Source organism: Schistocerca piceifrons, chromosome 1, assembly GCF_021461385.2.
Source record: "Schistocerca piceifrons isolate TAMUIC-IGC-003096 chromosome 1, iqSchPice1.1, whole genome shotgun sequence".
Lineage (NCBI taxonomy): Eukaryota > Metazoa > Arthropoda > Insecta > Orthoptera > Acrididae > Schistocerca > Schistocerca piceifrons.
In genome coordinates, this window is record NC_060138.1 from 621335332 (window position 1) to 621347334 (window position 12003).

The 12003-nt window shown below is 36.4% G+C and overlaps 1 protein-coding gene across 4 annotated transcripts in view; it reads right to left on the minus strand.

The window, feature by feature from the left end:
• LOC124804395 (leukocyte tyrosine kinase receptor) overlaps nt 1–12003 on the minus strand; it is an 874407-nt gene that overhangs the window by 170730 nt on the left and 691674 nt on the right. The window lies entirely within an intron of this gene.

The window sequence follows — 12003 nt, forward strand, 5'->3', positions numbered from 1 at the left end:
AAGAAAATGCAAGGAACCAAGAAACGGATTCACTTAATGGATGATGTTTCACACGAAGGGTCTATTTAGTGTTATTTTTTTGAGACTTTCATAACCAGTTCACAAACCACTAATGTAAATGAACACTAGGCCACACATTCTCCTACACACTACTGCTCTATAAAACAGAAGCTCTGACAATGCTGCATTCAGTAAGCTGTACTGATCGCACAAATGTTGTCAGTTGCACTACTGCTCAGGCATCCACAATCATATTGCAAATCCTCTGTAACAATGTTGCAAGATCTGTTCTTTGCTGGCACATCACAACTCTTTCCCTTGTAGTACCTATTTAAAAATTCCAAGTCTAATTTGTTATTGTTAACCAACACAAATACTTTAAAGATGACCATAGGGCAGTAGGTAAGCAAGCTAAAAGTTTAATTAATATTACTGCTTTTTTCCATTTTCTGACAAATTTTAAAGCACAGCCATAAACAAATATCTTCAGATAACTTTATTCTATAATAGGACATAAAAAACTAAAAACTTCGCCCGAACAGGCCATGAAGGCCCAACGGTACCGACCAGCTGCCGTGTCATCCTGAACCCACAGGCATCACTGGATGGAGGGGCATGAGGTCAGCAGACTGCTCTCCCGGCCATATGTCAGTTTACAAGACCGAAGCCACTACATCTCAATCAAGTAGCTCCTAAGTTTGCCACACAAGGGCTGAATGCACCCCACTTGCCAACAGTGCTGGGCACACCAGATGGTCACCCATCCAAGTACCAGCCCAACAGTGCTTAACTTTGGTGATCTATAAATCTGTTTTGAGTACCCATTTTTTTGGGAATGGGATGCATTGACCTATTCTACATGGATCCCTATAGAAAAAAGTGTTTCACTTAATAAATGTTAATTATAAGTAAGATCCAGTAATCAGTTATGCTCATTAAGTGAAGAAAGACTATACAGCATAAAATTTACACTGCAAATAAATCACACAAAATATGTTCAAGAATCAGTATTTTTTTTATGACCAATTAAGACACATGTCAACTGACATAAATAATGTAACTGAATATTTTAATGCAATTCATTATATGAGATTTCCTGAAACTTTACTGTACACACACACACTCTGAGGTGACAAAAAGTCCTTGGATTTCTCCTAATTTTATGTTAGATCTCCTTTTGCCTGGCACAGTGCAATTACTATACATGGTATGGACTCAGCAAATCATTGGAAGTTCTGTGCAGAAATGCTGTGGCCAAATCATTCGATTGAACTGTCCAGAATGTTCTTCAAACCAATAATGAACAACTGCGGCCTGGTGACATGGTGCATTGCCACACATAAAAATTTGATCGTTGTTTGGGAACACGAAGTCCATGAATGGCTGCAAATAGTCTCCAAGCAGCCAAATGTAACCACTTCCAATCAATGATCAGTTCAGATAGACCAAAGGGTCCAGTTCATTCCTTGTAAACACAGCTCACAACTTTATGGAGCCACTACCAGCTTGCACATTGCCTTAGTGACAACTTGGGTTCATGACTTTATGGAGTCTGCATCACACTTGAAGCCCACCATCAGTTGATACCAGATGAAATTGGCACTCACCTGAGCAGGTGTCCAGGATCCACCCAATATGATCATGAGACCAGAAGATGTGTTGCAGGAGGCGTCATGCTGTTAGCAAAGGCACTCACCTCGGTTGTGTTAGCCCATTAATGCCAAATTTTGCCACACTCTCCTCATGGATACTTTCATTGCAGATCCCACATCAATTTCTGTGGTTATTTCATGCAGTGTTGCTTGTCTATTAGCACTGACGACCCTACACAAACATCACTGCTCTCAGTCACTAAGTAACAGCCATCACCCATTGCATTGTCCATGGTGAGAGATAATGCCTGAAACTTGGTAATTTTGACACACTCTAGATACTGTTGATCTCAAATTATTGAATTCCTTAACGATTTCCGAAATGGAATGGTCAATGTGGCTAGTTCCGCATTCAAAGTCTGGTAAGTACTGCCAGGGAGCCATAATCACCTGAGTACAAATGACAGCTCCACTAATGAACTGCCTTTTTAGCCTTGTATATGTGATACTACCATAATCTGTATATATGCATATCACTGTCCCATGACTTTTGTCACCTCAGTGTACAACACCTGTACCTGTGCAGTTTGCAAAACACCTGCTGACTCATACAGAGCCAAAGATAACCACTCTAAGTGTCAAGTCTTCTCAGACAATTCAGTCAATATATTTCAGCAATATCATTTACTCTTCAAGCTACAGTGTTTGCTGACAACCTAATGTTTTGAAATAAATTAGCTTTTTCTGGACACTCTTCTTCAACTGCTGCAATCGTACCATCATTTATCAATTTGCCATCGGGAAATGGTTTTCCATGTTGTAACTGTTGGCTTCTGGTAAATTTGGAATAATTCTTAGAATGTTTGGTCTCTAAATGATGTTTTATATTGTTTTCTTTGAGAACTGATATTGTTTCATTTCAAATTATTCACATCATATTATTACTCGACCCAATTGCAAACTACTGATGTCCTCATTGTTCTTTAAAATTTCTGCACTCACTATCTAGCTTCCATTTCTTTTCCATATTTACTGAAATACACACAAAAAGGATGTAATTGTGTATCAAAATGATGCCAATTAATAATATGAAAAGCAATGGTTCTGAGTACAAAAATTCATTGGATTTACCTCTAAGGTAAATATTCATTTAAATACATTGCATCTTTCCTAAAAAAACTGTAGTTTCAATGTTATACTTTTAGCATTGTTTGAAGTAGTCATAACAATCCGTTAAGTACAGCTAGTCGTGAAATGAAAATTTGTGCATAATTCAACTCTACAGTATGATGAACTATAGTCTGTCAAACTTTTTTTGCACCATGCCATTGGTGACTGCATGGAACAAGATCTACATCTACATATATACTCTGCAAGCCACCATAAAGTGTGAGGTGGATGGTACCCTGTACCACTACTAATCATTTCCTTTTCTATTCTGTTTGCAAAGAGAGAGAGGGAGAAACAACTGTCTGTAAGCCTCCATATGAGCACCAATTTGTCTTATCTATCTTTCAGGTCTTTAGGTGAAATGTATGTTGGCAGAAGTAGAATCATTTTGCAGTCAGCTTCAAATGCCATTTCTCTAAATTTTCTCACTAACATTTCTCAGAAAGAATGTCATCGTCCATCCAGTGATTCCCATTTGAGTTCCTGAAGCATCTCTGTAATACAAGCATGCTGTTCAAACATGCAGGTAACAAATCTAGCAACCTGACTCTGAATTGCTTTGATGTCTTTGTTTAGCAGGTCTGATGTGGAACACGAAAACTTGAGCAATACTCAATAATAGGTCACATTAGTGTTCTGCATGCAGTCTACTTTACAGATGAACCACCCTTTTTCCAAAATTCTCCCAATAAACCAAAGCTGACCATTTGCCTTCCCTTCTACAATGATTACATTCTCATTCCATTTCATACTGCTTTACAACATTATGCCCATATAAACATCACTGTGTCAAGCAGAACACAACTAATGATGGATTTAAACTTTACAGGTTTGTTTTACTCACTCATATGAATTAACTTACATTACTCTACATTTAGAGCTAGCTACCATTCATCACATCAACTAGAAATTTTGTGAAGTCATCTTGTATCCTCCTACAGTCACTCAACACGATACCTTACTGATCATTTATGTATATAGAGAGCAACAGCAGTCCTATCACACTTCCCTGGACCACTCCTGACAATATCCTGGTCTTTGATGAACACTTGCCACTGAGGATAAAATACTGGATTCTATTACTTAAGAAGTCTTCAAAGCCACTCACATACCTGGGAACCTATTCTATATGCTCATACATTTATTAACAGCCTGCAATGGGGTACCATGTCAAATCTGCCTTTTGCCCTTCATCCATAGTTCGTAGTATATCATGTGAGAAAAGGGCATGCCAAGTTTTGCCAAGTGGTGCTTTCTCAAACTGTCCTGATTTGTGGATGGAAGCTTTGCTGTTTCAAAGAACCACTATTGCTGCCACGTGGTGAGGAATGTTGCGGTGGGAAGATATAATTAAGTGCTGATACCATATGCTTCTCGTGTAATGATCCAACCATTTGCTGTGATGTTTTAACGATGCACAGAAATAAAAAGATTTTGTGAAAGTTCAGTGTAATGAGCTCCACAAGGAGTATTTATTTGCAGCAATGTATAAGAAATTAAATAAGGCCACAGTTCAAGGTCAAGCAAAAAGTGGTTTACGGCATAATGATGACTGTAGTGCCACTCAGTGTCTCCTCGTAAAGATGGGCAGCAGTGGTAAGCTTCACAAAAACTTCTGGATGGTAACAAGGAGTTCCAAGCAGTCCTAGGGTATCAGGTCTTAAGAAAACTTAGATTATATCCAGTTCTTGACCCCTAGGACTTAGTGGATGAGTCAGTGTGGCCCTTAGGCTAAAATATTTGCAGACCACTGGCCTTGATCATATTCTCATGTAAATCTTTTTCTATTCCTTCCCCTACAACTGCATTCCACTCCCCCATGATTATTAGATTTCATCTCCCTTTACATACTGAGTTTCCCATTCAGTATCCTCATATACTTTATCTCTCCATCTTCTGTTTGTGACATCGGCACATATACCTACCTGAAGTGTCATTGTCAGCATTGGTTTGCTGTCAAATCTGATGAGAGTAAGCCTATCGGTGAAATTGTCACAGTAGCTCTCTCTGCCCTCTTCCCTATTCATAACTAATCCTACTCCCACTATAATATTTTCTGCTGCTGTTGATATTACCTTATATTCATCTGACCACAAGTACTTATCTTCTTTCCATTTCACTTCACTGGCATCCACTATACTAGATTGAGCCTTTGTTCAGATTTTATAGCTTTCTTACATTCAAGTTTTTCACACTCCACATTCTGATTCATAGAATGTTACCCCATTGTTGGTTATTCTATTTTTTTCTTGTAGTCACATCTCCCTTGGCAATCCCCTCTAGGAGATCCAGATCTTTTGAGAATCAAGGGATCACCATGACACTTTTTCAACCACAGGCCATATGTCTTGTGGATACACAGTTTGTCATTAATGCAGTGGTCTCCATTGCCTTCTATATCCTCATGCTGTTAATGATAGTTGATTCTTCCACCTTCTAGGTACAATTTATCACCCCAAGGGCAAGAGAGTGCCCTGAACCTCTGACCGCTCCTCTGCCCTCTTTGACATGGCTGTTGGCAGAATGAGGGTGACTTTTAATGTCAGAAATCTTTGGCTGCCATTGCCAATGATTTTTATTCAAAATTTAAGCAGTAACTGGGTTCCCACTCAGGACCCATGAAGTTTTGGTTGCTAGTCAGATACACTACCCCTAGACTATGAGGCTAGAAGCAAGAATTTCTGTACCTTTGACATCTGTAGGTCCACCTCCATAGCTAAGTGGTCATAGCAGCTGACTGCCATTTGGGGCATCTGAATTCAATTCCCAGTACTGCCACAGATTTTTCCTTGGTGGGAGGACTGGTATGGAGTGCCCTATGCCTAATGAGGCCAACTGAGGATCTACTCAAATGATTAGTAGTGGTTTGTAGATCAAGAAACCTGACAACAATCAGGAGAATGATGTGCTGGCCACATGTGCCTCCATGTTGCTTCTGATGATGCCTTTGGAAGATGACATGGCAGTTGGTTGGACCCAATTAGCCCATCAGTGCCAGAACACAGAAATTTACCTATCTGTCCTACCTATCACCTATAAACGAGCAAACATATGTACAACTAATTTTATTATAATTTTAATAATACAGAAATTGGGCAGGAGAAATGCAGAAAGTTGTTATTTATACATACATGTTCAAATATTTGCTCTGCATTTTTATTATTTTGTTTGAGGTACTCCTTGTGTGGTGTGTGGTGGATGAGTTCCACAGCACAGGTTCCTATGTCACAGTACATTCTGGTTGGGGCTACCAACACTGTACAGAGTGTCAAGAAGGTTCTCAGAGTACTCCATCCCCATGCACTTCAATTAACATGCAAAATAATGATGTTAATGATGAATAAATGAGTGAAAGTCTTCTAAAATTTAGATATAGTATGAACTTAGCTACTGCTCAAACCAGATGTTTGTACTCACATATACAAACTAAAAATTCAATGGTATTTGGAAATAGAAGAATTATTTCGTTCAGTAAAAGCTAGAAAATAATAAACAATAAATCATATGATTAAAGGGGAATTTTACTATTGAAAATGATAAAAAAATCAAGTTGCAATAATTGGAGAACTAAAATAAGATAATAAGAAGTTCAACTTTGATGGATATTACATGGGTGTTGGTTTCAAAAGTTTGGAAAGGAGAAGAGCCATATTGAAAAACAAATACTCATCACTATAATTTCAACTTGATGCTCAGACTCACTCTGATACTAAGAACCACCTTTCACTAGCAGTAGGTGTACAGTGTGAAACTCGGTTCAGAAAATCGACACTTGCTGCTTTAAGGAAGAGGTGGATATGTATAATTACAGTTATTTTTTACCAAGTAAAAAGTAATGAGTTCTCAACTGAAGCAATTCATAAAAGCAGCAATATCTAGATATTAATAAGGACATCTAATTTCTGCAGGGGTTGTCACAGGAAACATTCACATATGTGTAGCAGCAAGCTTATGACATTCTAGTGAAGGTCTGCACCTTACAAAAACTGCAGGAAAGCTCCCTTAACTCGGGCACTAACTAGCTCAATACTGTGTATGGTGTGAGCAGAGACAGCCAGTTTTGCTGTTTTAGTTTCCTCTTTTTACATGGGAACATTTTTATTTTTCTTAATTTTTACAACTGCTTATTTTTGGGACACACAAAGACTGCACTCACTGAAATTACTAATATAGAACTGGATTAACAGTGTGTAGTGTGCCTCACTCCAGTGATTTTCAACAGTCACTTAATTGAATGATGAACTGTTTTCCATTATAGTTTAGGATACACATGCTTATGACCTGTACCATGGCTCTTCAACAGATATTAATTTGTAATCTTTTATCATTAAACTTTAGTGGAAGTTGAAACAGGTAGAATGAGTTGACTATTCATTACCTCTATGAGCATTCTACAATCTTGTATGGCAACTAACAAGTAAAGAATGAGAAAGAATCAAGGCTTAAATTCACAACGGAGCTTTATTTAATATACATGTATGTAATGTTTTGCAGGAAAGCTATGGACTGCATTTCAGAATCCCTAATGATGTCTCGAATGTTTGTAAATGATTGGTTGTTTGTAAATGATGGGTCTATTGGGACATCAAAGTTTATACAGTTATTCTTCTTGTAGAAACAACTATTGAGCAGTTCCTCCATATTAGAAGCTACTCATACCCTTAGGAAAATTGAAAAAAGAACAGTAGGCTAGATGGTTTTTAGATGCTACTCTTCTTCATGGGAAAAGACAAGAAATAACAGTAGGCTTGATGGCAGTTAAATTAAATAGGTGAAATCTAGGTGTATTCATTTTCAACAGGATAAGTAAATTAAACTGGTGGGTCAGGGATCTAATGATTGTGATTCACCATATTGATATAAAATGACTACATTAATTAAATTAATTACTTACTACTTTTGTCTCATTTTAATGCAGCTCCATGATTTTTACTTAGCTTTTAATATTTTCATTTATTAGTGATAAAAAACTAAATTATTCGCCTCCAACATCCTGTTTCTTGTATTCATTAACATAGCATGGACTTGGACAAAGTTCAGATGATTTTGTTTTCTATCACTCATCAATTTTCCCCAAATGCCCTATTAAATGGCTAGACATGTGTTTTACTACAAACCAAATTCTTGGAAGAGAACAAGGAAATGCATAAAGAAGATTTATGAAAGTGACATTATGACTTAACAGAGTTTGATGATAAAAATAATAAAGCAACAGCAGTAAATAAGAGAATAATATACGAAAATGCAGAAACACTCACGGAACAAAAACAAAATAAAATAGGCAAAGAAAGAATGGAAACAATAGTTTTCTCCCAGGAACTAGTCCTGAAATTTGTTTTTTATTTCAGATAGAGTTATTCAGGTTGAATAGATGACCAATTAACTGCAACCAAGGTGATGTGCATGTGCGCGCCCCCCACACACATACATACACACCCTGCCAAATGGATACTTCCCCTTTCTCTTATTCCTCAGAACCAAGTTACAGTCAGGCAGGAGATAAGAAGACTCTTATGTGTCAGCTGAAAAACTTGAAGGGAAATCATCATTATAACTTATCATTTACAGAAGCAAATGAAAAAATAAATAAAACAGTAAATGTAAATTATTTGTCAAAGTCTGTCAATGGTGACAACTTAAATAAACGTTTTACCATTTTGAATAACATAAACCTCAGTTATAGTCATATGTGCTCTATTTTTCTTTTTACTGTGAGACTATAACCAACAATAATTTATATGCACCTCAAACAGAAAATAGTCCACTCTGTCATCAGAGTTGGACATTTCACAACTTTCTCATTTATTATAAGCATTACAACAGAACTGTATACATGAAATAGATACTGATATGCTTTTACTTGACGAAGTTAAATTTGATGTATGGGTCCAAATATGCTTGTTGGAGGATACTCTGTTTCATGCAATATAAAGGTGAAGAACAATTTTCTATTCCATCTATAAACAACAAATTTATCCCAGAACACAATTTATAGATGGGAATTCTAGGTTGTGGTATATATTGCACACAAGACCTGTTATCTTATCCCTAATCACTCATATAAAACTCTTCTTCAATAATTATAACTTATTAATTCAATGGCCACTGGCATGAAAACCACAATTACCAGACTAATATCATACACAAACAGAAATTTTGTCCTTGAAACATTGCAATATGTTATGACGGAGGTAAGAAGGTATGCACTGCACTGCATATCCTTCACTGATTCTGTAATCAAATAGGAGTAAGTCTTACTTTCCAACTGATTCCTCTCATTTCTCTGAATATATCTGAAGATTCGTTTCATGTAGCTGTTCTTGATAGCCTAATCTGCCAAGCCTCTTTATCTTACCTTGCAGTATCACTTACTCAAAATAAAAGACCTGCCCAAACTTCTCTTGATCTCCCAGTTCATATCAGCAGAGGAAGTTATCACAGACCAGACAAATAATATGGAAACTCCACAGCAGATGGTACAAATGATAGTGTGGTTTAGCACAACAACATTTATGGTTAAACTGTAACCACATTAACAAACTTGTATGTAAAAGATAAACTTCACATCAGACACTACAGAACAGTTATGTAAATTTGCAGGTGCTGGAGCAGCACTGAATCCACATGGAGTTGAAAACTGCAGTGTTCCCAAATGTTGTGGAACATGCATGCCCCGTTAATCCCCAACTAGTACCCTAGTAAGGAACAAAGCACAAGTAGTTAGGAGTATGTGATGTATATTTTCACAGTTAATTATTTAAAGTGCATTACCCAATTATAAAAAATTAATCAGATACTGCTGCTACTTATTTGGTGCTAAAGAAGCTATTCCAGTAGCAATATATCACTTAGTCAGAGATGATCCACTGCTATTAGGAGGAAATGTTCCTGTTAATAATGAAAATAGCTGACACCATTGATTTATACTTTTATGTAAGACCAGGGAAATATTTTTGTGCTCTGTTTATATAGAGTAAAAACAAAGACAATATTATGAGCTCAAACTTCATGAGGTTTCTCAAACTTCTTCCACGCCCACCAGCATGGACTGTCAAAATATCAGTAAAGTGATAGCTAACATGTGCTTTTCGCTCACGGTTTCTTGAAGGCCATGGATAAAAGTAATCAAGTGGATGTATTATTTCTTGACTTCCATAAGACACATTTGACTGAGTATCACATCAATACTTATTTACAAACATACAATCATTGAGGGTATACAGATTTCTTTGATTGGATTGAGGCTTTCTTTGTAAGAAGTATGAGACATGACATTTTGGATGGAGTGTCATTGACACATGTAGAAGTCAGTTCAGGTGTAGTGCAAGACATGTGTCGGGATCCTTGCTGTTCATATTGTATACGAATCACCTGGTAAACACTATTAACAGTAACCACAGACTTTGTGTCCATAATGCAGTTACCTATAACAAAGTACTATTCTGGAGAGGTGGAGAGGGTGGGGGCAGGAAGAGCACAAATACAGACAGAAATTGATGTAGTTTCTAAATGATCCAAGCATGACTTGTGTTTAATGTTCAGAAATTTAAATATTTCATGTAAAAAAAAAAAAATGCAGTAAAGTAGTATCCTATGAGTAAAACAGCAATGTATCTGTACTGGTATCAGACAACTCATACAAACAGATGGTGTAGCAGTTCATGGGAATATGAAATAGAATGAGCATATAGACGCATCGGAAAATAAAGAAGGTGGCAGACTTTGGTTCATCGGTAGGATATAGGAAAATACAGACTGTCTACAAAGGAATTGGCTTACAAAATACTTGTGTATATCCCTAGATACCATGGAGACTAGATTACACTAATTACAGCACACACAGAGGTACTAAACCAGCCACTCTTCCTACATTCCATATGAAACTTGAATGGGAAGAAACTCTAATACAGGGCAGAATGGGATGTATCTTCTGCTATACACTTCACAACACTTTGAAGAGAATGGATATAAATGTAAAAGTATTGTTTGCTGCTACTGCAGATGAACTTTAACCACAAATGGAGAAACTTAATAGAGGAAGTTTAAAAACTGGCCCAAAATCAGTTGCAATAAGACTAATACAATGTGTAATGAAAACATTGGAAAAGTACAAATTATCAATTAGGTCATAAACCCATTTACGAGTCTTGTGTTTAGGATCGTTGAAGAAGACAAGTGGAGGGACAGAAAGAGAAATAAACAGAAGGGTAAAATGGGCTTTCATCTAAATATGTGTGGGCATATTTCAATGAGAGAATAAACTGATGAAGGCATAACAACTCTCTGTTTACTGACTATAGTGGCGTGAGCATTGTTTTCAATAATATTTGAACCAGAAACAGACAGCTCACAACCTAGCATGGTAGTCTCAATTATGATACCATTTTTAAAATGCCAAATAAGTATACTGTAATAACTTTAGTATTTGGAAAGATTAGTTATGCCAAATAAATTAGTGCTTATATGTATATCAACTTTCAGAATATTTCTCCCCTCTTTGTACTGTCTTCTTTGGGAGGTCTGGTGTTATGATAAGACGAGACTGGCATTGGCACATGAAAGAGGTGATATTAGATATCTCCCAGCTTCTTAGTGATAAAGCATTAGTCTTCAGAGTATCCAGAACTTACTAGAGATCAAAGTAGTTCACACATGCCCCTTTTAATAGCTGAAAATGATCAGACTCCTTTTTAAGTTTTAGCAACACTGCCTGGTTTTCCACTACCGAACAGGAACAATTTTATGATAGCGTAACTAATTCATTAATTTGAACAAAACATACAGCATGACTATAATTAAAAAAAAAAAAAAAAAAAAAAAAAAAAAAAAAAAAAAAAAAAAAAAAAAAAAAAAAAAAAAAAAAAAAAACCTTCTCTGTATAAAGCTGACCCTTGACTTATGTTATTGTGCAATATATACCAGGATAACAAAAACCAAATTTGATTGTTATCAAGGCCATATCTGAGACAGACAGAGAATTTACTATCTACTTCCCAACACTTCATCCATATGACAAGTGATTACCTTTCCTTCTAATCACTACTTGTATTTCATGATGGTCTTCTGTTACCATATCAATTGTTGCAAACATTTGACTCTTCTCTACACGTAAATTAATAATCACAAGAGATTGGCAAAATATCTGCCGTAATAGCACTGTGTTTGGAAACAAGATTTCAGTGTTCACAAAATAAGGAGTTGGTCAACTAACAAAAGGAATTGGAAGTCAATAGATTTTATT